Source organism: Moschus berezovskii, chromosome 14, assembly GCF_049115385.1.
Source record: "Moschus berezovskii isolate FMDL1 chromosome 14, NW_MosBer_1.0, whole genome shotgun sequence".
Lineage (NCBI taxonomy): Eukaryota > Metazoa > Chordata > Mammalia > Artiodactyla > Moschidae > Moschus > Moschus berezovskii.
Genome location: NC_142473.1, coordinates 15,107,767 through 15,135,567, shown reverse-complemented (window position 1 = coordinate 15,135,567; position 27,801 = coordinate 15,107,767).

Below are 27,801 nucleotides of genomic sequence, written 5' to 3'. Positions count from 1 at the left end.
AAACAATTAGATCAAATTTAATTTAGAACTAAATACTCTTTTATCAGTGTATATTGAAAAATATTTTCTGAAAGTTGAAAACCAGCTGGTCCGTTATCACAATTCTATGAAGTAACTGATTCATTAAGAAAGACAATTTTAATATAAAAATTCTAGGTTCCTTTAAGACAGATCAAGAGTACCTTTTTAATAGTAGTCAGTCAATGTTGGTTACATTGGTCTAGATAATAAATTTTATTTCTTTGGCATTAGAAATATTTGATATTATATAGAAATTTTTATATTGTAGACCTCTTTATAGAATTTAGATATTATACAGACCTCTTTATAGAATTCTAGATCATAAACCTCACCTATTTCAATGCCTCATTAATTTAAATAAAGTGAAAACCAAAGGACATAGCATTTGAAGAGAAGAAAACTTAAAAAAGAGAAAATGACCTATCGGCTTTACTTATTTATATTAATTTATTTTTATTCATTTATTTATTTATATTCGAGATACATAATAATAAAACATTTTGTATCTTAAAAAATTAGTGTCTTATGCATCAATATTCATTTAGATTTTAAACCAAGCAAAGATATTTTAGATCTTAATTTGCTTAACTGTTCGTAATTGCACTCTGCCTCTTGTCAATCTCTCGACTTTTTTAAAGCAAACCATTTCTGCAATTCATCTATATTTCAGTTAATTCCTTAGGTCATCAAATCAATTTTCTCTTATCTGTGGGAATAAACCAAAACTAGTTTTGCTATGTGCAACTTAACTTTGTCAGACAAGGACTATATCCAAGTGGTTTTAAGGTGGGGAAATTCTAAAATGTGAGAATAACATGTAATGAAAGCAAACCTCAGAACAAATTCTGTCCTCATATATCAACCATCTATTGAGCAAACACCTATTAATTTTCTATCGTTTTAAGATCACAGACCACCTCTTATGTGAAAGGTTTATTTAAGGTAGAAATGAAAACATTTGCAAGGCAAATTCAATCAATTATCCCTTTACTTTGCAACAGGCAATATAAAAAACCTCCTAAAAGAATATTTGGACACAGCGATATTTAGGTTTCATTTAGGTTATTGTCTGTAGGCCTCATAAAAATTTTCCCACATGTTTATGTAAGAATAATGCAATCACCAGAGCATTTTTACTTAATTTATGTGCAATGGATTACCTTAATATCACAAATCAGAACTTATTTCCTTTTTAAAAATCTTCAGTTCTTTTTGGAAGAATTGGATCTTTGCTGCTGCATTAGGGTTTCTCTGCTGCTGCTGCTAAGTCGCTTCAGTTGTGTCCGATTCTGTGAGACCCCATAGACGGCAGCCCACCAGGCTCCCCCGTCCCTGGGATTCTCCAGGCAAGAACACTGGAGTGGGTTGCCATTTCCTTCTCCAATGCATGAGAGTGAAAAGTGAAAGTGAAGTCGCTCAGTCATGTCCGACTCTTCGCGACCCCATGGACTGCAGCCTACTAGGCTCCTCCGCCAGTGGGATTTTCCAGGCAAGAGTACTGGAGTGGGGTGCTATCACCTTCTCCAAGGGCTTCTCTGCTGCTGCTGCTAAGTCACTTCAGTCGTGTTCGACTCCGTTCCACCCCATAGACGGCAGCCCTGCTCCACTGTCCCTGGGATTCTCCAGGCAAGAACATTGAAGTGGGTTGCCATTTCCTTCTCCAATGCATGAAAGTGAAAAGTGAAAGTGAAGTCACTTAGTCGTATCCAACTCTTCACAACCCCATGGACTGCAGCCTACCAGGTTCCTCCGCCCATGGGATTTTCCAGGCAAGAGTACTGGAGTGGGGTGCCATAGCCTTCTCCGAGGGCTTCTCTAGTTGAGGCAAATAAGGGCTATTCTTTAGTTGCAGTGCGTGGACTTCTCATTGTGATGTTTTCCCTTGTTGGGGAACACAGGCTCTAGGCATACCAGCTTCAGTAGTTGCAGTGTGTGGCCCCTAGAGCACAGGCTCAGTAGTTGATGGCGCAAGGGCTTAGTTGCCCTACAGCATGTGGAATCTTTCTGGACCGGGATGGAACTGCATTGACAGAGAACACCCTGCACTGGCAGGTGAATTCATAACCACTCGACCACCAAGGAAGTCCAAGAGAACTTCTTTCTAATACATATCATGTCGATTAACAAGCTATTTTTAAAGTGAAAAGTGAAATTGCTCAGTCGTGTCCAACTCTTTGCGAATCCATGGACTGTAACCCACCACGCTTCTCTATCGGTGAGAATTTCCAGGCAAGAGTACTGGAGTGGATTGCCATTTCCTTCTCCAAAGGATCTTCCCGACCCAGGGATTGAACTTGGGTCTCCCGCATTGTAGGCAGACACTTTACCATCTGAGCCACCAGGGAAGTCTTGGTAGACAAGCTACTCTAGTCTACCAGTTAAAATTATTTTCTGACATTAATTATATTAGATATAAACCATTAAAATTAATTCAGTTTTAGATATCAGACATAGCAGGCTTATCTTAGAGCATGTCTTCCCATAATCTAACACTAAGGGATCATCTCTGAATTATAAATCTCTTCAAAATGCCCTCTTTTGCAATATATTAAATATATAAAATTTACCTCTGTGTAAGTATGTAATTCTATGATTTTAGTACATACACAACTTTGTGCTATTCTCACTAAAACGCTTTTAGAACATTTTCATAATCACCTCTCCTCCCCAAATTCAATAGCCATCAGAGTTACTCGTATTTCACTTCATGGCTTCCTTCCCTTGCCCAGCCCTTTGCAACTACCAATACTATATTGTTTTATTAATATATCACATTTTATTTATCCATTCATTAGTTCATGAACATGTGGATCATTTTCACTTTTGATCTATTATGACTAAGTATATTCATGTGAAAAATATTCATAAGATGTATGTGGATATAGGTTTCATTTCTTTGAGTTATATACCTAGAAGGGAGTAGAATTACTGAGTCACAAGGTAATTCCATGTTTAACATTCTGAAGAACTGCTAGGCTGTTTCCAAAGTGGATGCACCATTTTACATTCCCATGAGCAGTGTAAGATGCTTCCAATTTATTCACAAACTCACAAGACTTACTCTGTTTTGAATACCGTCATCCTAGTGGTTGTGAAGTGAAATCTCACTGTGGTTTTAACTTGCATTGCCCTAAAAAATAACAATGTTAAACATTTTTCATTTGATTTGTTGACCATTTTTGTATCTTCTTTTGAGCAATATTTATTCAGCTAATGCTCATTTTCAGCTGTGTTATTTTTATCACTGAATACACATGTAGTGTATATATCAATGCTGCTCTTTACATATTCTGAGTACAAACCTTTTATCATATGTATGATTTTCAAATAATTTCAGTCCATTTTATGGCTTTTTAACTTTCACAATGGTGTACTTTGAGGTAAACTCTTCTAAACTTGTTGAGGTCCAATTTATCTTTTTGTTATTTCTCCTTGTTCTTTGAATGTCATTTGAGAAACTGTTGCCTAGTCCAACTTTGCATGACAATGGTATATATTCTCCTCCAAGATTTGAATAGTTTAAGTCTTCTATTTTATCCATTTTGAGTCAATTTTTGTGTACAATGTAGAATAGGTATTTAATTTTTTTTTATGTGAATTTGCAGCTGGCCTGGACTATTTGTTGAAAGGATTATTCTCACATTGAATTATCTTGGAATCTTTGCCAAAAGTTAACTGACTATAAATGCAAAGTTTTATTTCTGGAGTTCAAGTTCTACTTGAGATCTATGTCTAACATTTTATTGTCACACCATCTTGGTTTTCCTGTAAATTCGTAGTAGGTTTTGAAATCAGAATATTTGAATCCTCATATCTGTTCTATATCAAGACTCTTTAAGCTATCTTTGGTTCCTTGAATGTTCAAATGAATTATAGGATCATTGTAAAAGTAATTTCCAAAGAACCAGTTGGGATTTTGATAGTGATTGCTTGAATCTGTGGATCAATTTGGGGATTATTGCTGTCTAAACAATATTAATACTTCTGATCCATGAATATGCTATATCTTCTGGTATATTTAGGTCTTCTTTAATTTCTTTTAGCAAAGTTCTGTATATGCATATGCCACACAGCAAGCTCCTTAATATGTATAGTGTCATGTAATCGCAGATAGATATATCTTTACTTTCTCCCTTACAATTGCAATACCTTTAAATTTATTTTTATTATTTTATATTATTTGTATATTGGAGTATAATTTCTTTACAATGTTGTGTTTGTTTCTGTCATACAACAATGTGAATTAGGTATGTGTATATATACTTCTTAGGTGGCGATAAGAATCCACCAGCCAATGTAGGGGACACAAGAGATGCAGGTCCAGTCCCTGGGTTGAGAAGATTCCCTGGAAAAGGAAATAACAAATTCCAGTATTCTTGTCTGGAAAATCCCATGGACAAAGGAGCCTGGTAGACAGGAAGGAGTCCATGGGGTCACAGAATCAGACACAATTGAGCACATACACACACACACACACACACACACACACACATATTATTTATTTATCCCCTACCTCTTGAGACATCCTTTTCCCTCCCATTCCATCCTTCTAGATCATAACACAGCACAGAACTAGGCTCCCTGTGTTATGTTGCAGCTTCCTACTAGCTACTTATTTTACACGTGGAGTGTATATATCAATGCTATTCTCTCCATCTGTCCTAGCTTCTCCTCCCCACCCCATGTCCTTAGGTCTGTTGTCTATGTCTGCATCTCTATTCCTGCCATTCAAATAGGTTCATCAGTACCATTTTTCTAGCTTCCATATGTTGTTGTCATTGTTTAGTCTCTAAGATTTGTACAACTCTTTGCAACTGCATAGACAGTAATATACCAGGCCTCATCTGTCCCACACCATCTCCTGGTGTCTGCCTAAGTTCAAGGCCATTGAATCAGTGATGCCATCCAACCGTCTCATCCTCTGCTTCCATCTTCATTTTGCTTTCAATCTCTCCTATCATCAAGATATTTTCCAATTTATCGGTTCTTCATATCAGGTGGCCAAAGTATTGGGGCTTCAATATCAGTCCTTCCAATGACTATTCAGGACTAATTTTCTTTAGGATGGACTGAGTGGATCTCCTTGCAGTCCAAGGGACTCTCAAGAGTCTTCTCCAACACCACAATTAGAAATCATCAGTTCTTCAGCGCTCAGCCTTTGTTATGGTCCAACTTTCAAGTCCATACGTGACTATTGGAAAGATCATAGCTTTGACTATATGAATTTTCATTGGCAAAGCAGTCTCTTTGCTTTTTAATACACTGTCAAGGTTTTTCATAGCCTTCCTTCCAAGAAGAAGGCATCTTCTAATTTCATGGCCACAGTCACCATCCACAGTGATCTTGGAGCCTAAGAAGAGAAAATCTGTCACTGCTTCCAGTCCCCCCCCCCTTTTTTTTTTGTGCCATGAAATGATGGGACCATATGTCATGATCTTAGTTTTATAAATTAGTTTTAACCAGGGTTTTCACTCTTTTTCTTCACCCTAATCAAGAGGCTCTTTAGTTCCTTTTTTGCTTTCTGCCGTTAGAGTGATATCATCTGCATATCTGAGGTTATTTATATTTCTTCCAGCAATTTTGATTCCAGCTTGTGATTCATTCAGCTCGGCATTCCTCATGAGGTAATCTACATATAAGTTATATAAACAGGGTAACAATATATAGCCTTACTATATTATTTTCCCAGTTTTGAGTCAGTCAGCTGTTCTATGTAATGTTCTAACAGTTGCTTCTTGACCCACATACAGGTTTCTCAGGAACAGGTAAGGTGGTCCAGTATTCCTATCTCTTTAAGAACTTTCCACAGTTTGTTGTGTTCTGCACAGTCAAAGGCATTCATGTATTCAATGAAACAGAAGTAGACACTTCTGAAATTCCTTTGTTTTCTCTATGATCCAACAAATGTTGTCAGTTTTCATCTCTGGTTACCCTACCTTGGCTAAACACATCTTGTACATCTGGAATACCTCAATTCAAGTACTGTTGAAGCCTAGCTTGGAGGATTTTTGAGCATGACCTTCTTAGCATGGGAAGTGAGTACAAATGTCTGGTAGTTTGAACATTCTTTAGCATTGCTTTTCTTTGGGATTGGAATGAAAACTGAGCTTTTTCAGACTTGTGACTAATGCTTGGTTTTCCAAGTTTGCTGACACAATGAATGGAACATTTTAACACCATCATCTTTTAGCATTTTAAATAACTCAGCTGGAACTCCATCACTTCCAGTAGTTTTATGGGTAATAATACTTTCTAAGGCCCACTGGACTTCATACTGTAGGATGTCTGGCACTAGGTGTGTGTCCACACAATTGTGGTTATCTGGGTCATGAAGACCTTTTAAAAAAAGTTCTATGTATTTTTGCCACCTCTTCTTAATCTCTTCTGTCTCTATTAAGTCTTTACCATTTCTGTCCTTTATCATGCTCATCCTTGCATGAAATGTTTCTTCATTATCTCAAATTTTCTTGAAAGGATATCAAGTCTTTCCCATTTTATTGTTTTCTTCTATTTCTTTGCATTGTTCATTGAAGAAGGCCTTCTCATCTCTCCTTGATATTCTCTGGAATTCTCCATACAGTTGTGTATATCTTTCCCTTTCTCTCTGTTTTCGGCTTCTCTTCTTTCCTCATCTATTTTTAAAGCCTCTTCTGACAACCATCTTACCTTCTTGTATTTATTTTTCTTTGTGATGGTTTTGGATACTGCCTCCTGTACAATGTTACAAACCTCTGTCCATAGCTCTTAAGGCATTCTGTCTACCAGATCTAAACCCTTGAATCTATTTGTCACCTCCATTGTATAATAATAAGGGATTTGATAATAATAGCCTAGTGGTTTTCCCCTCTTTCTTCAGTTTAAGCCTGAATTTTCCAGTAAGGATCTGATGATCTGTGCCACAGTCAGCTCCACACCTTGTTTTTGCTGACTTTGTAGAGCTTCTCCATCTTCAGCTGCAATAAATGTAATCAATGTGATTTCAGTATTGACCATTTGGTGATTTCCCTGTGTATTGTCATCTCTTGGGTTTTTGACAAATGGTGTTTTCTACGACCAGTGCATTCTCTTGGCAAAATTCTGTTACCCTTTCTCCTGCCTCATTTTGTACTCCAAGGCCAAACTTGCCTGTCGCTCCAGGTATTTCTTGACACCTAACTTTTGCATTCCAATCTGCTATGATGAAAAGGACATCTTTTTTATTTTATTTTATTTTTTTGGTGTTAGTTATAGAAAGTCTTCATAGGTCTTCATAGAATTGTTCAGTTTCAGCTTCTTCAGCATCAGTGGTGGGGCATAGACTTGGATTACTGTAATGCTGAATGGTTTGCCTTGGAAATAAACCAAGCTCATTCTGTCAGTTTTTAGATTGCACCCAGGTACCACTCTGGGGACTGTTTTGTTGGCTATGAAGGCTACTCCAATTCTTCTATGGGATTCTTGTCCACAGTAGTAGATATAATGGTCATCTGAATTAAATTTACTCATTCCCATCCATTTTAGCTCACTTATTCCTAAGATATTGATGTTCAGTCTTGCCATCTCCTGCTTGACCACATCAAATTTACCTGATTCAAGGACCTAACTTTCCAGGTTCCTATGCAGTATTGTTCTTTACAGCATCAGATTTTAGTTTCATCACTAGACACACCTATAACTGAGCATCATTTGGCCCAGCTGCTTCATTCTTTCTGAAACTATTAGTAACTGTTTTCCACTCTTCCCCAGTAGCATATTTGAAGCCTTCCAATCTGGCGGGGGTGGGCGGGGGTCATCTTTTGGAGTCATATATTTTTGCTTTTCTATACTGTCAATGGGATTCTTTTGGCAAGAATACTGGAGTGGTTTGCCATCCCCTCCTTTAGTGGACCACATTTTGTCATAATTCTCCACTATGACCCATTTATCTTTCGTGACCCTGCAAGGCATGGCTCATAGCTTCACTGAATTACACAAGCCCCTTTGCCACAACAAGACAATGATCCATGAAATTTCCATATATAAGCTTCAATATACCATATTTGTTTTTTCTCTTTCTGATAGTCACTCTGTATGGGAGACTCTGGTTCATCTACACCATTGAGTTCAGTTCAGTCGCTCAGTCATGTCTGACTCTTTGTGACCCCATGAACCACAGAATGGTAGGCCTCCGTGTCCATTACCAATTCCCAGAGTCTACTCAAACCCATGTCCCTTGAGTCGGTGATTCCATCCAACAATCTCATCCTCTGTTGTCCCCTTCTCCTCCTGCACTCAATCAGCATCAGGGTCTTTTCAAATGAGTCAGCACTTTGCATCAGGTGGCCAAAGTATTGGAGTTTCAGCTTCAACATCAGTCCTTCCAATGAACACCCAGGACTGATCTCCTTTAGAATGGACTGGTTGGATCTCCTCAGCCCAAGGGACTCTCAAGAGCCTTCCCCAGTACCACAGTTCAAAAGCATCAATTCTTCTGTGCTCAACTTTCTTTATAGTCCAACTCTCACATCCATACATGGCCACTGGAAAAACCATAGCCTTGACTTGATGGACCTTGTCTCTGGTTTTTAATATGCTGTCTAGGTTGGTCATAACTTTCCTTCCAAGGAGTAAGTGTCTTTTAATTTCATGGCTTCAATCAACATCTGTAGTGATTTTTGGAGTAAAAAAAATAAAAGTCAGCTACTGTTTCCACTGTTTCTCCATCTATTTGCCATGAAGTGATTGGACTAGATGACATGATCTTAGTTTTCTGAATGTTGAGCTTTAAGCCAACTTTTTCACTCTCCTCTTTCACATCTACATCACTACAAAATCATAATTCAAAAAGATGCATGAACCCCAATATTCACTTCAGCACTGTTTGCAATAGCCAGGACATGAAAGCAATCAAAGTCTATCGATAAATGAATAGATAAAGAGGTTATGGTATATGTGCACAATGGACTATTGCTCAAACACAAAGAGAAAATAAATTGGGTTATTTTTAGTTCTGTGGATAATTTTATTTTTCGCTTGTGTAATTGCTGTGACTAGAGCATCTAATTTAGCATTTACTTTAAGTTGTGAGAATTGGCTTTCTCATTTTATTCTTCATTGTATCAGCAAAGATCAACCTTTCACAGTTTAGTGTGGTAATAGCTATGGGTTTTTCATAAATGCTCGTTATCAGTTCAGTATAATTTCCCTCTATTTTTGCCTTGTTTTTATAAAAAAAATAAGGGCTGGATTATCTCAATCCAAGGGTTGAACCTAAGTTTTCTTCATTGCAAATGGATTTATTTTTACCATCTGAGATACCTGGTAAGCCCTAACACCTGCCAACATCTATATTATTCACTTTTGACACAAAAGTTAAAAAGAAAAAGAAAACACATTTTCTGGAATTTTATAGCCTAAATGTGGAAAAATGATTCAAAAAAACATTCAAACTTACACAGAACTACTGGTATTTTGGGCCCTGCAAAAAAAAAAAAAAAAAGTAAAGAAATAAAAGCTAAAGTGGGATGAAAGAACACAAGAAGAAAATCTATTTGAGGAGAGCCTTTTGGGAACTGTTCACAACCTCAGGTTTCAACTGCAAAGTCTGAGTTAAGTTTCCTACTCTCATTTTCTTATCACCATCCTGAATATATCTTTATCACAGAAATTAAAAATATAAACCTATGTACTATTTTACTGACTATATTTTCCAAGTGTTTATTACTGAGAGCAATAACTCAGTATTGTTTAACATTATTTCTTCAAATAAACAAATAAATTAGTATATGAACTGCTATGCTACAATTCTCTGTGAGAAAAATGTGCTATATAAAACTTAAGGAAACAATATATGGATTCAATGCAAGCCATAAAAATTCCAATGGAATTTTTCACAGAATTAGAACAAACAATCTTAAAATTTGTATGGATCCACATAGGTCCTACATAGTCAAAGGAATCATGAGAAAGAGCAGAGCTGGAGGCATTATGTTCCCTGATCTCTATCTCTAATTACAAATCTATAATAGTTAAAACAGACACAAAGAACAATAAAGCATAAAAGACAACCCAGAAATGAACTCACCCATCTATGGTCAATTTATCACAAAAGACCCAAGATTATACAAGATAATCTCTTCAACAAGCATGTGTCACCACATGCAAAAGAATGATACAAGACCACTACCTGATATCACACAAAAATATAAACTCAGAATGAATTAAATACTTAAATGTGAGATCTGAAATCACAAAAGTTCTAGGAAAAGACATAAGAGCAAATTTCCCTGGAATTGATCTTAGCAGTGATTTTTTGGGATTTGACAACAAAAGCAAAACAAGCAAGTGGGATCACATCAAACTAAAAAGCTTCTGCATAGCAAAGATAGCCATTAATGAAATGAAAAGGCAACTTACAGAACAGTAAAAATATTTTCAAATCTTTATCTGATGATAAGGGATTGATTTAATATCAAAAATATATAAAGAATTCATACAACTCACTATCAAAAACCATGAAATCCAAATAAAAATACGCAGGAGATCTGAATTTTCCAAAAAAGTCATACAAATGGGTTATAGTTAATGAAAAGATGTTCAACATCACTAATCTGAAAAACTAAAGTCATAACACAATGAGGTATTGTCTCACATTTGTTAAGATTTCTATTACCAAAAAGGCAAGAAATCACAAGTATTGTTAAGGATGTGGAGAAAAGGGAAATCTTGTGGAATAAGAATGTAAATTGGTGCAGCCATAATGGAAAAACATGGAGATTTCTCAAAAAATTAAAAATGCAACTGCCATGTATTCCAATAATCCTACTTTTGGGTATTTTTCATAAGAAAACTAAAACATAAATTTGAAAAGCTATATGCATCCCCATGTTCATTGTAACATTGCATGTAATAGCAAAAATATGGAAATTAAGTATTCACCTATAGATGAATGGATGCAATGGATACAGAAACTGTGATATATATATATATATAATTCAGCCATAAAATGTTGAAATCTTGTTATTTACAACAGTCCATTTGGATGGACTTTCAGGGAAGTATACTAAGGGAAATAAATGACACACAGAAAGACACATAATACACAATCTCACTTATGCATGGAATTTAAAATTGTCTGTCTAGCAGTTCTATTTCCAGTTTTTTGAGGTATCTCCACACTGTTCTCCATAGTGGCTGTACTAGTTTGCATTCCCACCAAGAGTGTAAGAGGGTTCCTTTCTCTCCACATCCTCTCCAGCATTTATTGCATGTGGACTTTGGATAGCAGTCATTCTGACTGGTGTGAAATGGTATCTCATTGTGGTTTTGATTGGCATCTCTCTGATTATGAGGGATGTTGAGCATTTTTTCATGTGTTTGTTAGCCATCTGTATGTCTTCTTTGGAGAAATGTCTGTTTAGTTCTTTGGCCCATTTTTTGATTGGGTCATTTGTTTTTCTGGAATTGAGCTGCAGGAGCTGCTTGTATATTTTGGAGATTAATCCTTTATCAGTTGCTTCATTTGCTATTATTTTCTCCCATTCTGAAGGCTGTCTTTTCACCTTGCTTATAGTTTCCTTTGCTGTGCAGAAGCTTTTGATTTTAATTAGGTCCCATTTGTTTATTTTTGCTTTTATTTCCAATATTCTGGGAGGTGGGTCATATGATCCAGCAATCGCACTCCTGGGCATACACACTGAGGAAACCAGAATTGAAAGAGACACATGTACTCCAATGTTCACTGCAGCACTGTTTATAATAGTCAGGACATGGAAGCAACCTAGATGTCCATCTGCAGACGAATGGATAAGAAAGCTTTGGTACATATACACAATGGAGTATTATTCAGCCATTAAAAAGAATACATTTGAATCAGTTCTAATGAGGTGGATGAAACTGGAGCCTATTATACAGAGTGAAGTAAGCCAGAAAGAAAAACACCAATACAGTATACTAACGCATATATATGGAATTTAGAAAGATGCAAATGATAACCCTGTATACGAGACAGCAAAAGAGACACAGATGTATAGAACAGTCTTTGGGACTCTGTGGCAGAGGGTGAGGGTGAGATGATTTGGGAGAATGGCATTGAAACATGTATGTTGTCATATGTGAAATGAATCACTAGTTCAGGGTCGATGCATGTTATAGGATGCTCGGGGCTGGTATGCGGGGATGACCCAGAGGGAGGATAAAGGGAGGAGGGAGGTGGGAGGGGGGTTCAGGAGGGGGAACTTATGTAAACCCAGAGCGAATTCATGTCAATATATGGCAAAACCAACCAATATAATATTGTAAAATAATTTGCCTCCAATAAAAAATAAATTAATTACCAAAAATAAATAAATAATGGTGAAAAAATAAAAAAATAAAATTTTCTGTCTGTAGAAGCAGAGTAGAAGGTGGTTGCCAGGGTCAAAGGGTGGGAAAAATGGGCAGATGTTGGTCAAAGAGTACAAACTTTCAATTATAGGGTAAATAATTCAACAGAATCAATTGTACAGCATTTGTAGCCGGATTCTAGGGGATCAATTGTACTGCATTGGTAGATGGATTCTTTTATCACTGTGCCACCTGAGAAGCCCATGTACAGCAAGGTGACTATAATTAATAATGCTGTGTACTTGAAAGTTGCGGAGACTAGATCTTAAGTGTACTAACAAAACTCATGACTATCTGAGGTAAGAGATGTGTAAGTTAACAGTATTACGATAATAATTTCATGATGTATCAAAACATCATGTTGCAATCTAAAATATATACAATTTTATCTGTCAATTATATCTTAATAAAGTTGGTAAAAAATAATGAAAACTTTCAGTAGTATTTCAGTTCTTACAATGTACCACTTGACTTACTGGGTGCTTTAGATATACAAATTCACTGAATCTTCACAAACCCATATGAAATGGTATACGATAATCATTTTACAGGGAGGAAACTGAGGTGCAGTGGCTTACATAGCTGTTATGTAAAACAGATTCTTTGAAACTAAGCAATGTACTCCTATAAGCCACTTTCTGAACCTCTAAACTTTACTCTCACTTAAATAAATGTATGTCATCATTATTCTTCATCCATTTAAATATCTTACATATTTCAATAAATCACTTCTTTATTTCCTCTTCTCATTGGTTATCTTTTCAATAGGTCAGAATTTTTAAGGGCTATATTAATAAAATTTAACTGAATGTGCTCAGGATACACTCGAGGCATGACAATGCCATTTTGATAAACAATTTAGGACAGAACATGTTTAGGTTAATGTGCTTTTGCAGCAAAAGATGATTTGGTCTCTTCATACCAGAAGTAAGATGGTATTAAAATAAGAAAAAATCAGCAGCCCCAATGATGTAATAATGCGGTGTTTTTTTTTTTAATTTTCTATTAGCATAAATGATAAAGATGTACACAGATAAAATATATTTGCTTTTCCTCAACACAATATTAAACTAAGTGAATATTAATGTCTGATGAGTGAACTCTGGGAATTGGTGATGGACAGGGAGGCCTGGCGTGCTGTGATTCATGGGGTGGCAAAGAGTCGGACACGGCTGAGCGACTGAACTGAACTGAACTGAACTGATGCATCAGTGTAAAAGGAGAAATAAACATAGATGGGAGATTAGTTTATTGAAAAACATTAAATGCTTATATTGTTTTTACTGTTCAGTCACTAAATCGTTCCACCCTTTCATGACCTCATGGAGTACAGCCCACCAGGTTCCTCTGTCCATGGGATTCCCCAGGAAAGAATTCTGCAATAGGTTGCCATTTCCTTCTCCAGGAGATCTTCCCTACCCAGGGATTGGATCCATGTATCCTGCTTGGCAGGTGAATTCTATACCACTGAGCCACCAGGGAAGCCAAATGTTTATATATAATGGGCGTACAGTATAGATACAACTACAAGTTTTACTGATAATGTTCTATAAATTCAGGAGGCGTGGCTGCTTCTATGTATGTGTGTGAGAGAGAGTGACTCTGTGCTATTCATGCATTATGACCTAACCTTTTTGCATGTCAGTGTACTTAAGTCCTTTATTTGTTTTACCATAAACCTTCCCTACCATAAAGAAAAAACTAAATGCTCATCATTGAATTTTCCTTATATTTTGAGCAGTAGTTATTTATACAGTAGAATATCTGCATTTAAGTAAAAACACACAAGGAATTAAATGCATATTTCATATTTGGCTTAAAAAAAATTCTCCTTCACCCCTCCCTGTCTTAATAGAGAAAAATCATGAAGACTAAAGTTTTTGGATAACTGTAAATGTTTTATGAGCTCAGTATGATTGCAGTCATGTTCACTATTTATTTTTTTGAAAGGGAAAAAAAGAAGAGGTGTTATCCCTTTTTACAGAATATAGTGGAGAAGGCAATGGCAACCCACTCCAGTGTTCTTGCCTGGAGAATCCCAGGGATGGGGGAGCCTGGTGGGCTGCCGTCTATGGGGTCACACAGAGTTGGACACGACTGAAGTGACTTAGCAGCAGCAGCAGCAGTGCCATTTTTAGGGCTTTCTGGGTAGCTCAGCTGATAAGGAATCCACCTGCAATGCAACAGATCCTGGTTCAATTCCTGGGTCAGGAAATTCCCCTGGAGAAGAGATAGGCTACCCACTCCAGTATTCTTGGGCTTCCCAGTGACTCAGACAGTAAAGAAATCACCAGCAAAGTGGGAGACTTGGGTTCAGTCTCTAGGATGGGAAGATCCCCAGGATGAGGGCATGGCAACCCACTCCAGTATTCTTGCCTGGAGAATTCCCATGGGCAGAAGAACCTAGTGGGCTACAGTTCATGGGGTCGCAAAGAGGCTGACCTGACCAAGCACAGCACAGTGACTTTTTTACTGTTAATATTAAGCTTTTCAAACATCATTTCTTCTTTTTCAAAACAGGATTACTCCTACAACTTCTGACAGAATTTTTAAACATTTCCGTAATATTCTGAAGGCTTAAATAAGACTCAGATTCAACGGAGAAAAGAATCAACATATATTTCATGGAAATCTCAGTAGGTGTTAAAATTGTAATAAGCACATAATATTGTGTATTAAATATTTTTCTCCAGAATTTATTGCTACATTTTCTTTCCTTATCATATGCACATGAAATGTATATGAAAGTGAAAGAAAGTCGCTCATTTGTGTCCAACTCTTTCTGACCCCACGGACTGTAGCCTACCAGGCTCCTCTGCCCATGGGATTTTCCAGGCAAGAGTACTGGAGTGGGTTGCCATTTCCACCTTCAGGGGATCTTCCCTGCCCAGGGATCGAGACCATGTTTCTTGAATCTCCTGCCTTGACAGGCACATCCTCTACCACTAGGTACTAACTGAATATTTCTTAAAACTGAATTTTTTTTTTAAATGTATATCAATGTTAAGTAAGATATTACACTATCTGTATCTTTTCCTCCTCCCTGGGCCTTCAATTCAGTTCAGTTCAGTTCAGTCGCTCAGTCGTGTCTGACTCTGCGTGACCCCATGAATCACAGGACACCAGGCCTCCCTGTCCATCACCAAGTCCCGGAGTTCACTCAAACTCATGTCCACAGAGTCGGTGATGCCATCCAGCCATCTCATTCTCTGTCGTCCCCTTCTTCTCCCGCCCCCAACCTTTCCCAGAATCAGAGTCTTTTCCAGCGAGTCAACTCGTTGCATGAGGTGGCCAAAGCACTGTAGTTTCAGCTTTAGCATCAGTCCTTCCAATGAACACCCAGGGTTGATCTCCTTTAGAATGGACTGGTTGGATCTCCTTGCAGTACAAGGGACTCTCAAGAGTGTTCTCCAACACCACACTTCAAAAGCATCAATTCTTCGGCAAACAGCCTTCTTCACAGTCCAACTCTCACATCCATACATGATCACGGGAAAAACCATAGCCTTGACTAGATGGACCTTTGTTGGCAAACTAATGTCTCTGCTTTTTAATATACTATCAAGGTTGGTCATAACTTTCCTTCCAAGGAGCAAGCGTCTTTTAATTTCTTGCTGCAATCAAGGCTGTATATTGTCGCCTTGCTTATTTAACTTATATACAGAGTACATCACGAGGAACACTGCGCTGGAAGAAGCACAAGCTGGAATCAAGATTGCTGGGAGAAATATCAATAACCTCAGATATGCAGATGACACTACCCTTATGGCAGAAAGTGAAGAGGAACTCAAAAGCCTCTTGATGAAAGTGAAAGAGGAGAGTGAAAAGGTTGGCTTGAAGCTCAACATTCAGAAAACAAAGATCATGGCATCTGGTCCCTGGGCCCTGCATGGGTTAAAAACAACTGGTAAGAACCTGATACTTGGGGTTACATTTAGCTCAGAGGATATTTTTGCTTATAGATAGGTTTTTATTTTATTTTTTAAAATTCAATTTATTTAAACTAAATGACAAAACCCAACAAAAACTGTTAATAGAAATACAGAGACTAAGCATCAGTGAAGAAACAAAATATAGTATGCACATCGTGGATTTTACTCAATGATATATCTGCAGTTTAATATTTTGAAATTCCAAGTCCGTGTTTTCTGATGTTAAACTCTTTTGTACATGTCACTGTCAATGATGAGTTCTTCTCTAGTAGTGTGCATATTTTATGAAATATTTATTTAAGATTGTGTTGGACTCAAGACAAATTTCTAAATTCTTCTCCTTAAATATTTTGTTCAATAAAAGAAGCTACTTGAACAAAAGTAAAGATTTAAAAACGATATAATTAAAAATGATGCTATACTTTATATGACTACAGATACACTTATATGTTTATTTACTTGTATACATATATACAAATTCTTATAGACCAATGCAATTGCAAGAATTCTATAAATCATCCAAATCATTGTTTTCTGTATTTAGTCCTTGAAATGTCAAGATCTGATGAAAAGCGTTCTTGGTTAATAGAATGTGTTTTTATCATTGTCTATACATATAGTTATTCAAAAACAAAGTAACATAGCTCTAGTCTTATCTTAAATAGATATGCAAGAGCTATAAAATCTAACAATAAGAATTTAGAATAGCAGAATGGAAGAAAAAAAGACTGTTTCTAATCAGGGCACTTCATCTAAATGAGTGAATTGTTTCAGAGATCTTAATAGAATTGAAAGTCTCACCCTGTAGCAAGATTCCATCATTCATAAAAATACTAGTTACAGGCTTAGGCTTTGAAATTGGATCCTGGTTCTTTCCTATATTGAATTATCCCATGGTACTTTCCTGTATTAAATTTATTTTGCTGAATATTCAAAAACTAACTGCGTCTCCATATGACAGCAAATGCTGCTAGTGTCGTGATTTGCTCATATGACAATTAAGGACCAAGACAGGGTTAAGAACATCCTAGGCACACAACATAGGTTGTTGAACAATTCTAGTTAAAAAGAAGATTATTTTGAATGGATTTTTGCATAGCCAAGTCATATTCATATCACAGAATCTGTGATATGCAAAAGTAGAAATCTGTTTTCTACTATCTTTTTGTAATATATATATATATATTATGTGTATATATATATATAAACATTTAAGTGTTTCAGTAGTGAGGACAAGAATAAAGATTTTTAAAGGATTTTAGACTTTTCCATTTTCTCTTGATTCAAAATCTCTGTGTTTCAGGCCATTCTATGTACAATGCCCTTTTAAGATACCATATTTCCAACTGACAGAGAATCTAAAACTAACTCCCTTGCCACATAGATGTAATTGGCTTTTTAGCAAATCTTACAGTGTAAAAGATGGCATTTCTTGCTGTGAAGATTTATGAGCAGGCGTATATGCAGAACTTTCACTTTTTGTCATGTCTCCATGTTTGAGGACATTTATATTCTTCATTTTCTAACTTTTCAAAATGTGTACGATGCTTTCTTGTTACATGTAAGTTTATTTCCAACTTTACTGAACTGTGATGCCTGGAATGAGAAAGTAGCCTTGTTCACAAACATTCTGATAGTTTTAGTTGTACATTTTGCTTTTTTAATCTAATTTTGGAACTTTTTCTTCAAGCAATTTAATGAGTTAGACATTTCCATTTTATAAGACATGATGGATTTTTTCATCTTATATTTGAGTCTGACTGAAAGAAGGATTGAAAAAAATCAATGTATTAGAAAATTTAACTGAGAGCAAGTTTGTTGTTTGTTCTTGAGTAGATTTTATGACCTTCTTTCTCATGATTAAACATGTTCATTAACCAGTTATCTCCTAATTATCAGGCAGGCAGTTCAGACTTGCACAATTATGTCTTTTGTCTACTGACCCATTCATATCACAGATCCCCACTGCAGAAACATCAAAACTGTCTAAAGCACCAAATGAGTTTGTGGTTAGTGTTGGTGGAGTTTGTAATATCCTTGGTTCTATCTTGCTGAAGCAAAAATTTTAAGCGATAGATGGACCAGTGTTATAGCTCATTTTTATTGGCAAGCAAAAGAAAATACAATCTTGAGGGTTGAGGGCAGGCTGACTCAAAAGACTCGAAGAGAAGAGAAGCCCCAGGCCTAATTTTGGCTCTTCATTTTATATGGTTTTTTTTTTTTTTTTTCTCCTCCCCCTGATCCTGCTCTATGTAAACTGGGCTAGCCAGGAGGGCTGTTTGTTTTACCTGAGGTCCTCACTCCAGTCCTTGGACCTTCCTTTGTTCTATTTCCTTGGCTTTTCCCTTCTTTGTCTTTTAGCCACTGTGATTTTGGACTCCTTTTTCCTAACTACCTAACAGTTAGTATGGAACGTCACAACTTAGTTTATTCTGCTGGAAAAGATTCATTTCTCCTTTCATTGGTATTTACAAATAGAGCTCTGAAAAGGAAACACAATAATTATGACTAATACAATGTATTCAAGGCAAGAAAATACATAATGCTATATTAAACTCTAGAAAAATCCAACAGCAAACAACTAATTGCTGTCATACTGTCATTATTACTGCATTTTTGTATACTACTTGCTCCTAAAGAGAAATTGAGACAGTTAAAAATTAATATAACAATATCCATGTATATTATCTGTTGATTTCTTTTTCCTCTTTAAAAATATTACACTTATTTTTGCTAACAAGCTATATATGCTTTGTAAACCATATCCAACTGATACTAGTAGCACAATATCCAAACATAAATGTTGATTTTTTTCAGTAATTAGGGAAATAAATGCTTGAATTAAAACACTTATAGTAAAACTAATTTCAAAATTATTTTGCTTCCCTTAGTGTCCATGTGTTAAATTCAAAAGTTTTGATAATGGATCATCCCAGTACACCAGCCCCAAGCATCCTGTATCATGCATCGAACCTGGACTGGCGATTCATTTCACATATGATAATATACGTGTTTCAATGCCATTCTCCCAAATCATCCCACCCTCGCCCTCTCCCACAGAGCCCAAAAGACAGTTCTATACATCTGTGTCTCTTTTGCTGTCTCGCTTTTGATTTTTAAATAGAGAAAAGTGAAAGTGTTAGTGAAATTTCAAAGCTATTTTGTTTTCTGTAGTGTCTATGTGCTAAATTCAAAAGTCTTGATAGTGAAACTTTTGATTTTTGAATATAAAAAAGATAATTTTAAAAAATGTGCTTCTTTTTTGCGCAATACCATCTTTAGATGGTCAGGTATTTTCAAGATTACTTGTTTATCCAATTAATCTGTTGATGGACATTTAATTTGTTTCTGTGTCATGGTAATTGTGAACAGTGTTTTCAATAGATAAGTGGGGTGGTGGGAGAGTGGGAGAAAGGTCGAAGAGGGAGGGGACATATTCATTGTCTGATTCATTCGTTGTTTACAGCAGAGATTAACACAATGTTGAAAAGCAATTACACCCTGATTAAAAAAAAAAAAAAAAGATTTACTGTTGTTCAGTCACTAAGTAGTGTCCAGCTCTTTGTAACTCCATGGACTACTGTATGAAATTACAGTAGAAATGTCATTGTTTTCTGAGCCGTGTGACATGTGTTTACATTTTGTTTGTAATTTGCTGAATTATCTCTCTTAAATCCTCATTTCTCCATCCCTGTAATGGAGACTAAAAGCTTTCTTTTCTACTACACCTGGTGCTGTTAATTTCAAAGGTGAAAAACTTTTTAAAATAACTGTGATCTGTAAATATGCAAAATGAAAATCTTTATACAGAAAAGGTTTCCTCAAGATTTATGCTTGAGAATTCACTTACTATTGAATATGTCCTTAATTGCTCAGTTGTGACCAACTCTTTATGACCCTGTGAATTATAGCCCTCTGTCCATGGGATTTTTCCAGCAAGAATACTGAGCAGGTTGTCATTTCCTCTTTTTGGGGATTTCCTGATCCAGGGATCAAACTCAAGTCTCCTGCATTGCAGGTGGATTCTTTACCACTGAGACACCAGGGAAGCCCCTCTTCAATTACTGTTAGTTAAAAAATAATCCTTTTTTATTCAGTAATCATATGCGGATGTGAGAGTTGGGATTTAAGGGAGCCTGAGCACTGAAGAATTGATGTTTTTTAACTGTGGTGCTGGAGACACCTCTAATTTAACTTTTTTACACCAAATTTCATACCTTCATGTACTCCCCCATGTACTCCACCTGTAGAATTCCCAATCACAGTCAATTGAAATACACTTCTTACAGTTCCTAGACCAAAAGCCTTGGCATCCTCCTCACTTCTCATCTTTAATTCACATAACTTCAACCAATCAACATTCTCCTAGCCTTACATTTGAAATAAATTACAAATAACATTATTCCTAAAATATCTTTAGCAATACCAAATATCCAAGCCACATAATTTTTATCTTCAGTTCAGCTCAGTTCAGTCGCTCAGTTGTGTCTGACTCTTTGCAACCCCATGGACTGCAGCATGCCAGGTTTCCCTGTCTATCACCAACTCCCAGAGCTTGCTCAAACTCATGTCCATTGAGTCGGTGATGCCATCCAACCATCTCATCCTCTGTCACCTCCTTGTCCTTCTGCCTTCATTCTTTTCCAGCATCAAGGTCTTTTCCAGTGAGTCAGTTCTTCAAATCAGGTGGCCAAAGTATTGGAACTTCAGCTTCACCATCAGTCCCTCCAACTAGTATCAAGGACTGGTTTGATCTCTTTGCAGTCCAAGGGACTCTCAAGAGTCCTCTCCAACACCAGAGTTCAAAAAAGTCAATTCTTCTATACTCAGCTTTCTTTATGGTCCAACTCTCACATTCATATATGACTACTGGAAAAACCATAGCTTTGACTAGATGGACTTTGGCAGCAAAGTAATGCCTTCGTTTTTTATTTTTATTTTTAATATGTTGTCTAGGTTACTTTTCTTCCAAGGAGTAATCCATTTAATTTCATGGATGCACTCACCATCTGCAGTGATTTTTGGAGTCCAAAAAATAATGTCGTCACTGTTTCCACAGTTTTCCCATCTATTTGCATGAAGTGATGAGACCTAATGTCATAATCCTCATTTTTTGAATATTGAGTTTTAAGACAGCTTTTTCACTCTCCTCTTTCACTTTCATCAATAGGCTGTTTAGTTCATCTTCCTTTTCTGCCATTAGGGTGGTGTCACTGCATATCTGAGGTTATGGATATTTCTCCCGGCAATCTTGATTCCAGCTTGTTCTTCCAGCCCAGCGTTTCTAATGATGTACTCTGCATATAAGCTACATAAGCAGGGTGACAGTTTACAGCCTTGATGTACTCCTTTCTCAATTTGAAACCAGTCGTTGTTACATGTCCTGTTCTAACTGTTGCTTCTTGACCTGCATACAGGTTTCTCAGGAGGCAGGTCAGGTGGTCTGGTATTCCCATTTTTTTCAGAATTTTCCACAGTTTGTTGTGATCCACACAGTCAAAGTCATTAGCATATTCAATGAAGAAGAAGTATATGTTTTTCTTTTGTTGTGATCCAGTGGATGTTGGCAATTTGATCTCTGGATCCTTTACCATTTCTAAATCCATCTTGAACATCTGGAAATTCTCAGATCATGTGCTACTGAAGCCTAGCTTGGAGAATTTTGAGCATTACTTTGCTAGCATGTGACGTGAGTGTAACTATGAACGTTACAGTTTGAATGTTTTTTGGCATTGCCTTTCTTTGTGACTGGAATGAAATTTGACCTTTTCCATTCTGGTGGCCACTAATGGCTTTTCCATATTTGCTGACATATTGAGTGTATCACTTTCGTAGCATCTTCATTTAGGATTTGAACCAGTTCAACTGGAATTCCATCACCTCCACTAGCTTTGTTTGTAGTGATCCTTCCTAATGCCCACTTGACTTTGCATTCCAAAATGTCTGGCTCGAGATGAGTTGATCACACCACTGTGGTTATCTGGGTCCTTAAGATCTTTTTTTGTGTAGCTCTTCTGTGTATTCTTGCCACCTCTTCTTAGTATCTTATGCTTCTGTCCATATCATTTCTGTCCTTTATCGTGTCCATCTTTGCAAGAAATGTTCTCTTGTTATCTCTGATGTTCTTGAAGAGATCTCGTCTTTCCCATTCTATTGTTTTCCTCTGTTTCTTTGCACTGATCGCAGAGGAAGGCTTTCTTATCTCTCCTTGCTATTCTTTCCAACTCTGTATTCAGATGGATATGTCTTTCATTTTCTCCTTTACCTCTCACTTCTCTTCTTTACTCAGCTATTTGTAAGGCCTACTCAGACAACCACTTTGCCTTTTGGCAATTCTTTTTCTTGGGAATGTTTTTGATCACAGCCTCCTGTGCAATGTTTGAACCTCTTTCCATAGTTCTTTAGACACTCTGCCTATCAGATCTAATGCCTTGAATCTATTTGTCACTCCCTCTGTATAACCACTGTATAATCTTTCCCTTGAGATATTGCAAAAGACACTAACTTTCCATCATTAGCTTTTAATTTCTATACCCAATGCATTTGTCAGAGGGATCCTTCTAAAATCTCTATCAGTGACTGTCATTTCTCCCCTTAGAAATCTCCAATAGTTTCTCATTTTCCTGAGAGTAAAAACAAACAGAAAATTACAACAGGTTGACAAACTCTGAATAATTTTTATTTTCTTAGTACTCTGATCTCATGTCCTTCAACATTCCCTTTGGCTAAACAGTTTTCTCTATTGTTTATGGAACATATTAGGTATGCAAATGTGGTTCCTGCACTTGATATGTTCTTGTCTTTTGTGGCTTTCACTTTCTTCAAGTTTCTGCATGGGAGAAGTCAATGGCAAACCACTCCAGTGTTCTTGCCAGGAGAATCCCAGGGATAGGGGAGCCTGGTGGGCTGCCGTCTGTGGGGTCGCACAGAGTCGGACACGACTGAAGCGACTTAGCAGCAGCAGCAGCAGCAAGTTTCTGCATAAAGGTCAGTTTCTCCAGAAAGCTATACTGATAGTACTATAAACTTCCTTTCTCTGTTCTTATCCACTTTTCTCTGTTTTCCCCCATAATATCACTCATCCTGTTCTTACAGACCACTGAATCTTAACTGTTATGCTTTATTTTTGGCACTGCCATGTGACCTGCAGTAACTCTCTTCCCCAAGTGATTCTACCTGTGCAATAGCAGTGACTGCCCATAATCCCATCCACTCAGACACCAGGGAAGTCCTGGCATTATGCTTAATTTTATTGTTTGCATCTACCTTTAAAATTTCAGTCTGATGTGAGCAGAAATTTTCATCATCCTACTGATTCTTTTTATTGTATTGGTTTTGCCATACTTTGACATGAATATGCCCCAGGTGTACATGTGTTCCCCATCTTGGACCCCCCATCCACCTCCCTCAGTGTGCCTCCTTCCATGTAGATGTCTTGTTCATAGCACCTACATTACTGGCCAGTGTAGTCAAGCCTTTGCTTTTAAGCAATACCTTCCAAATGTCTATGAAAATTTGTTATCTGATTAGTTTGGCCTTCATTTTTCTTTTTAATTTTTATTTATTTTTGGCTTTACTGGGTTTCTGTTGCTCCTGGCGGGTGTTCTCTAGTTGTGGTCAGCAGAGGCTACTCTCTATTTGTGGTGAGTGGGCTTCTCATTGTGGTGGGCTTCTCTTGTTGTAGAGGGTGGGCTCTATAGACCATGGACTTAAGTAGCTGTGGTGCATGGGCTTAATCGCTTTGTGGCATGTGAAATCATCATGGACCAGGGATTGAACCTGTGTCCTTTGCATTGGCAGATGTATTCTTAACCACTAGACCTCTAGGGAAATCTGAAGGCTTCATTTTCTTATCATGTGACAATATTTTATTAGCTTACAGTCATAGATTAAAGCAGCCAGATATACTGAGAAGACTACAAGAGAGAGCAATAGAAATACGTTGTCATAGTATAGTAAAGTACACATCACAATACTTTGGATAGTGCTGGGATACACACATACAAAAACACACACTCACACACACAAAGGAGTAATTTCCAAAAGCAATCGGCTTGTGAATGCAAATTATAAACCCTTAAAATCATGTAGAAGTAAAATCAATGACTTCAAAAAATGAATGTCAGAAATATGTGAACCCAATGAAATAATGAAGCATTTGAAAAATGAACACTTCAAAAGTTTTTTCACTTAAACCATTTACAAAGAAGAACTCACCAAAAAGAATTATCTACAGGGATGAAGTCCGTGAAAGCATCTGTTACATAATGACACAACTAAAATCAATGTATTTCTACAGGTGGTAATTAGGTACGTAAGCCACATCAAATAAGTGAAAACACTTTGATTTCACAGTGATATTTCTAAATTTAGTTGTTTAAGCTCTGTTGAATTACATCAGTTCAGTTCAGTTCGGACGCTCAGTCGTGACCAACTCTATGCGACCTCATGAATAACAGCACGCCAGGCCTTCCTGTCCATCACCAACTCTCGGAGTTCACTCAAACTCATGTCCATAGAGTCGGTGATGCCATGCAGCCAATTCATTCTCTGTCGTCCCCTTCTCCTCCTGCCCCCAATACTTCCCAGCGTCAGAGTTTTTCCAGTGAGTCAACTCATCGCATGAGGTGGCCAAAGTATTGGAGTTTCAGCTTTAGCATCAGTCCTTCCAATGAACACCCAGGACTGATCTCCTTTAGAATGGACTGGTTGGATCTCCTTGCAGTCCAAGGGACTCTCAAGAGTCTTCTCCAGCACCACAGTTCAAAAGCATCAATTCTTCGGCGATCAACTTTCTTCACATTCAACTCTCAAATCCATACATGACCACAGGAAAAACCATAGCCTTGACTAGACAGAACTTTGTTGGCAAAGTAATGTCTCTGCTTTCTAATATACTATCTAGGTGGGTCATAAATTTCCTTCCAAGGAGCAAGGAATCAGCATCCTCAGTGATTTTGGAGCCCAAAACAATAAAGTCTGATACTGTTTCCACTGTTTCTTCATCTATTTCCCATGAAGTGATGGGACCAGATGCCATGATGTTTGTTTTCTGAATGTTGAGCTTCAAGCCAACCTTTTCACTCTCCTCTTTCACTTTCATCAAGAGGCTTTTTAGTTCCTCTTCACTTTCTGCCATAAGGGTGGTGTCATCTGCATATCTGAGGTTATTGATATTTCTCCCAGCTATCTTGATTCCAGCTTGTGCTTCTTCCAGCCCAGCATTCTTCATGATGTACTCTGCATATAAGTTAAATAATCAGGGTGACAATATACAACCTTGACATACTTCTTTTCCTATTTGGAACCAGTCTGTTCTTCCATGGCCAGTTCTAACTGTTGCTTCATGACCTCCATACAGGTTCCTCAAGGGGCAGGTAAGGTGGTCTGGTATTCCCATCTCTTTCAGAATTTTCCACAGTTTATTTTGATCCACACAGTCAAAGGCTTTGGCATAGTCAATGAAACAGAAATAGATGTTTTTCTGGAACTCTCTTGCTTTCTCCATGATCCAGCGGATGTTGGCAATTTGATCTCTGGTGCCTCTGCCTTTTCTAAAACCTGCTTGAACATCTGGAAGTTCATGGTTCACATATTGCTGAAGCCTGGCTTGGAAAAGTTTGAGCATGACTTTACTAGCGTGTGAGATGAGTGCAATTGTGCGATAATTTGAGCATTCTTTGGCATTCCCTTTCTTTGGGATTGGAATGAAGACTGACCTTTTCCAGTCCTGTGGCCACTGCTGAGTTTTCCAAATTTGCTGGCATACTGAATGCAGCTACTTTCACTGCATCATCTTTCAGTATTTGAAGTAGCTCAACTGAAATTCCATCACCTCCACTAGTTTGTTCATAGTGATGCTTTCTAAGGCCCACTTGACTTCACATTCCAAGATGTCTGGCTCTAGGTCAGTGATCACGCCTTCGTGATTATCTTGGTCGTGAAGGTCTTTTTTGTACAGTTCTTCTGTATAATCTATAAAGGCTTCCCTGGTGGCTCAGAGGTTAAAGCATCTGCTTGCAATGAGGAAGACCTGGGTTCGGTCCCTGGGTTGGGAAGATTCCCTGGAGAAGGAAATGGCAACACACTCCAGTATTCTTGCTTGGAGAATCCCATGGACGGAGAAGCCTGGTGGGCTACAGTCCATGGGGTCGCAAAGACTCAGACACGACTGAGCGACTTAACTTTCAACTTTCTTTTTCTGTGTATTCTTGCCACCTCTTCTTAATATCTTCTGCTTCTGTTTGGTTCATACCATTTCTGTCCTTTATCGAGCCCATCTTTGCATGAAATGTTCCCTTGGTGTCTCTAATTTTCTTGAAGAGATCTCTTGTCTTTCCTAATCTGTTGTTTTCCTCTATTTATTTGCATTGATCACTGAGGAAGTGTTTCTTATCTCTTCTTGCTCTTCTTTGGAACTCTGCATTCAGATGTTTATATCTTTCCTTTTCTCCTTTGCTTTTCACTTCTCTTCTTTTCACGGCTATTTGTAAAGCGTCTTCAGAGAGTCATTTTGCTTTTTTGCATTTCTTTTCCATTGGGGATGGTCTTGGTCCCTGTCTCCTGTACAATGTCACGAACCTCCGTCCAGAGTTCATCAGGCACTCTATCTATCAGATCTAGTCCCTTAAATCTATTTCTCACTTTCACTGTATAATCATAAGGGATTTGATTTAGGTCATATCTGAATGGTCTCATGGTTTTTTCCTACTTTCTTCAATTTAAGTCTGTATTTGGCAATAAGGTGTTCATGATCTGAGCCACAGTCAGCTCCTGGTCTTGTTTTTGCTAACTGTATACCGCTTCTCCATCTTTGGCAGCAAAGAATATAATCAATCTGATTTCGGTGTTGACCATCTGGTGATGTCCATGTGTAGAGTCTTCTCTTGTGTTGTTGGAAGAGAGTGTTTGCTATGACCAGTGCGTTCTCTTGGCAAACCCTATTAGCCTTTGCCCTGATTCATTCCGTGCTCCAAGGCCAAATTTGCCTGTTACTCCAGGTGTTTCTTGACTTCTTACTTTTGCATTCCAGTCCCCTATAATGAACAGGACATCTTTCTTGGGTATTAGTTCTAAAAGGTCTTGTAGATCTTCACAGAACCATTCAACTTCAACTTCTTCAGCATTACTGGTTGGGGCATAGGCTTGGATTACTGTGGTATTTAATGGTTTGCCTTGGAAACGAACAGAAATCATTCTGTCTTTTTTACGATTGCATCCAAATACTGCATCTCAGTACTGAAGGGACAAAATATTACACTTTTTAAAATATTGTTTTTCTGTAGCTAAGTTGTGTCTGACTCTTGACCCATAACCAATTGGATCAAATTACTGTTCTCTACTGAGATATTATATGTTGGTTAAGTTTATGTATACAACAAAAGCTTCAGATTTTTGGTAGAGTGTTCTCATTATGGTACACTGCTCATGTAAAAGATAATCATATTTATTTAATAAAAATAATGCTCATAAAAAAAAACTTCAGGCATAATGAAAATTAAAAAGT